Below are 4,973 nucleotides of genomic sequence, written 5' to 3'. Positions count from 1 at the left end.
CTCCTGCCTTGACAAATACACCTTTGGAAAGCCCTGGAAAGGCCAGGTGTGAATCCAGAACTTTCTACTTCTTGGAGTTCTGTGTCAAACATGTCATTACAGGGAGTATCTACCCCTGGCCCTGAGCCCTGGCGTGGCCCACCTGCCTCCCTCTCCCACCCTCTGCTCCATCCCACACAGCAAGGGTCCTTCTGCTGTGACAGAAACATGAGCACACCAGGCCCTGTCCAGACCTCTGCAGCAGTGGCCCTTTGGCCCCCTGAGCCTGGGTGCACAGCCTGGAGGTGCAGTCTACCCTCAGGAGGAAGGGCTGGGAGCTGGCTCGGGCCTCTTGGGCAAGAATTCCCCGAGCATGGGTTTAGAAATTGGGTGTGGGCTCCAGTGGGCACATCCCCTTGGCCCTGTGAGCGCCACGTCCTCTGGGGGGCCATGATTGGCCAAGGGCCACAGTGATGCCCCCTGAAGCAGGGAGTCCATGCCCAGTCTAAGGACAGTCTTGGCGTTGGGGAGGAGGTGCCATGAGGAGGCGGGGATGTGGCTTCGAGGTGGGCTCTGGGGCTGCGGATGGGGTATCAAGTCACTCAAGTTCTGCTTAGAAAGCCTCGGGCTGGGCTTCTCTGGTGGCGCAGTGGTTAAGAATCCGCCTGCCAATGCAGGGGACACGGGTTCGAGCCCTGGTCCGGGGAGATCCCACATGCCGCAGAGCAACTAAGCCTGTGCGCCACAACTACTGAGCCTGTGCTCTAGAGCCCGTGAGCCACAACTACTGAGCCCACGTGCCACAACTACTGAGCCTGCGCGTCTGGAGCCTGTGCTCCACAACAAGAGAGGCCACGACAGTGAGAGGCCTGTGCACCATGATGAAGAGTGGTCCCCGCTCGCCGCAACTAGAGAAAGCCCTCGCACAGCAACGAAGACCCAACACAGCCATAAATAAATAAATAGATAGATAGATAGATAGATAGATAGATAGATAGATAGATAGATAGATAGAAAGCAAGCCTCGGGCCATCCAGCCCCAGAGCCAGGTGTGGGCCCCCGAAGGTATGGGGCCATGGAAACTTTCCCAGGAGGGCTGGGGTGGGTTTGATTAGAACTGGGCCATAGCAACCTTAATCTTTCCGGTACTATCTTGAGCTGGTATAACTCTTCACGGATTTGTATCTTTTGGTGGGAGGGGGTAGGGCCTGGGAAAGGCAGGGAGCTGGGGCGAGGACAGGGGAGATCTTAGTAACCAGTAAGCTGCTAAAAGGCAGAGAGCCCGACTGAGACTCCCCCGTTCCCACCTCCACCTCTGCCTCCCCAGCACAAAGGCCCTGAGTTCCCACAGATGTTTGGCTGTTCATTTGATTTGATACCAATAGCTTTCCCTCATCTTTGCCCCGTAGCCTTTTTTCTGCCACCTCCCTCCCCAGGAAGATACATGCTGTCAGCTCATTACCTCGTGTCTCAGGTTTAAGTCCTAGGCTGAGGAAGGTTGTCATCCTCGTCTTCCTCCTCCTCCCCACCCATCATCATTCCCTCCCTCTCCCTCTAGACCCCTCCCCACGCCCCGCTCCCCCCTTTCCTTTTCTCTCCCTGCCTCTTCCCTTTCAGCCACACACCCCTCTCTAAACTCTCCCCCAGGGAATTCCCCGGCGGTCCAGTGGTTAGGACTCCACGCTCTCATCGCCAAGGGCCCAGGATGGGTCTTCTCCAGGCCCCTTAAGAATATGCCCCCCTCTCGTTCTCCTTCTTCCCCCCAGTTCCACCTGCAAACCCCAGGTTTCCCTGTCTCAGCACCTAAACATGGGCACAGTGCCTGGACGTGCTTCTACTCAGGTAAATGAAAGTCATAAGTTCTGGGGGAAATGAGATACAATGAAGACTCAGTGCCACGGTCCCGAAGCCCCCGAGGTCCCTTCAGAATCTCACGCAAGTCTACTACGCTGACCTTCTCACCCGCCAGTAATTGAACCGCTTTTTCCTCAAGTGACACCAGACAAGTTAAATTAAAAACCATTTCTTATTCCGTACTGTTTTCCTGGATCTCTTAAAATGACTAATACACTAACCTCACTGCTTCGCCAGGTTTCCTGTGACAGATGAGGTCAGCTGGCCTTAGTGGGCTAGACTTGGAACCTCGCAGTTTGCACAACACTCCCTTACCCAGGGCCTTGCCTCTTCTTGGCCCCTTTGGGAAGATCGTTGACTACTTGGGGGCTGAGCCAAACTGAACACGAAAGTATTAGGAGCCACTCACAGCCCCAGATCAACCATTTGTGAATTATCTCTGGAATTAATTGAGGCCATCAGTGAGAAATATGAATGAGTTCTGGAACAGAGCTATTGATCAGAGCGAGGTACACGCAACCTAAACACGGTTTTGTATTCTCTTGCATTTGACTCTATTGATCTAGAGCTTTGCACACGTTTTTAAGGTTCTTTGTGAAGAACTGGTTTTATCTCCCGAGCTAGAATGTAAGATCAAGGCTGGGACTGACAGACTACGATGAAGGGTTAATTTTCCATGCAACCAGCCAATGTCCAGCTTCCAGGAGCCAGGAGGGGGCAGCAAGGAGCTGTCTGGTAGGGAATTTCCCTGACCAGGCCTGCCCCAGGGCAGAGGGTGGGACCTGCCATGATAGAGGTCAAGGGAAATCCCTGGATGAAGCAGGAGCTGAGCCAAGACCGGGCTGAGAGCCAGAGGTGACACGGGCAGTCAAAGGCCAAACCAGCAAGTCTGGGGGCCTAGGGTGAGAGACAAGCCGCACCAGAAGGCAGGGCTAATCTGACGGGCCTGTTCAGACAACAGCAGACGGGTCAGGAAGCAGGCTGGCAATCTCAGCTCCAGCCCAGCAGTGCTCGAGTGTGGTCCCAGACCAGCAGCATCAGCGCCCCCGGGTACCTGTTAGAAATGCCAGTTATCAGGCCCCACCCCAGACCCACTCCATGAGGAACTCCCTGGATGCGGCCCGACATCTGTGTTTTAACAAGTCCTTCAGATAATTCTAATGCCTGCTAACATTTGAGAACCACCTCTCTAGACCACACCCTCAGAAAATGTTTGCCTGATGGAGTCTGGAGCCCTGTGGATGCCATTTTCCTAAGAGTCTCAGACCTGTCTGGTGGGTCAGCCCTCTCAGCGGCCCTCCTGCATTATGAAGGACCCCCTCCTTGTACGATGGGCTGATTTTTGAGGATCACGGTCTTCTATATCGCAGTTATTCCCAAAGGGATTTCAATCCCTTCATGGTAGGGTGGGAGGGCCATATCGTCTGTCCTATGTAGAGTTCTACCAGAACCCCCGTGTCCCTGAGGAGCACATCATTGGCGTGGTGGTGGTGGATTCCTCGTTATTGTCCTCAGGAGGCCCTACGTGTGCTGGGCCAGGGGTGGGAGGTCAGGCCAGCATCTAGATTCTGGCAGAATCTTCCTCCATGACAGGAAGTTCAACATCTCTCTAACCCCACAAAAATCTACGCCGTGGTGAACATAGACTGAATGTCTGGGGTTGGCCAACAGGTGTCATTGACACCCATCAGCTCTGGGCAGGCAGAGGGACCCGGAGCCCCGTCCAAATGCCCTCTCCTTCCCCTTGTAGGTCTTGGCTTTCATAATGCACAGTGAATCCTGAGTTGCAGGAACAATTCTTAGTCCTGGACCATTCTGGATACACCAGTGGCCAAAGAGGAGTTAAACAGTTACAAGGTTGTTGATTTGTTCACAAAGGAAACTGCCCAGAAAGTACAACAAAAGCTTCATTTCCTAGCCATTAACTGAAAACCACTCTTCTTAGGACAGCTTGACCCCTAAAGTGTTGACTGAACTATCCAGAAAAAATGTAGATTAATGATGTCTCCTTTTAGCATTGAGTGCTAGTAAACAAGGTGGGAGAGAAGGAATTCCACCAAGATGATATCAGCAGAAACTTAACTTCTTAGGGGAAATAATTTCCTCTCCTCATTACCAATTAATGAGCATATGATTCTGCCCACCAGCCCTCTTTGAATTACTGTCACTGTGGTGAGGTGGTGTGACGGGAACTTGGTGTTAACGCCTTATGCTTTGGGCAAGGATCTGTAAACCGGAGCTAATCGGTGAATGTTTCATTCAGATGGGAGCGTTATCCTGTATGAAATATTAGGCATGGATCTGTCATATTTGCACAGAGAACACATTGCTAGGTACAGGCAAGGGGCAGACACAAAGGCATAAAGACCCAGTTCCTGCCCTCAATATAAGTCATGAATTATATTTATATCCTTATGTGAGTTATGTGAATTACATCAGCCAGTGCAATCTGTTTGTGTGGATGAGATGGTTCATTTACTTATTTGTTCAGTGATGTTTACTGAGCACCTATTATTTATGTAGCCACTTTGGGAAATCTAGAAAAGTAAACTTAACCCAATTTCCCAGGCTCCAGGGTACTACTGGGGTCACAGTAACAGTAAAGGCCATATTTTCCAGGTTCTTCTCTCTATTATTCCGGTAACACATTCAGCACCGCCCCCCCCAACCAATCTCACTCAGTTTACATCTAGGAGTTTTCAATGTGTGGTCAACATGCGCTCATAAAGCAGGCTGTAAGCTACAGTTAGGTTGCAGCATCTTCCATAATCTTCCACCCAGCTTTACACCCTGCCCACCACCACCACTGATGTCCATTACCTAAGAAGCTTCTAGAAAAACTTGTCACATATTTGTAGCTAGTGCTCATGGGCCAAAAATGCTGATCTCCAAGCCAGAGGGGCTACTTGTTGATGCTTCTAAAGCCGCCTCCTCTCAAGGCACAGAATGGTGCTACCTGCCCTCAGAGCGAGGCAACGCCTCTCCCGGATGGGGCTGTGCTGTGTTCCCTGTACTCTATCCTGTTTCCCTGGCCTCTGGCCTATTTTTTCACCAATATCACACTGTGTTGTCATCGCTTTAGAGTAAGTCTTACAACAGATAGTGACTCTTCCAACTTTGTTCTTTGTCAAAATTGTTTT

The sequence above is a fragment of the Balaenoptera physalus genome, assembly GCF_965194825.1.
Source record: "Balaenoptera physalus genome assembly, chromosome: 14".
Lineage (NCBI taxonomy): Eukaryota > Metazoa > Chordata > Mammalia > Artiodactyla > Balaenopteridae > Balaenoptera > Balaenoptera physalus.
The sequence above is the reverse complement of the archived record's forward strand: the minus strand, read 5'-3'. Positions refer to the sequence as shown.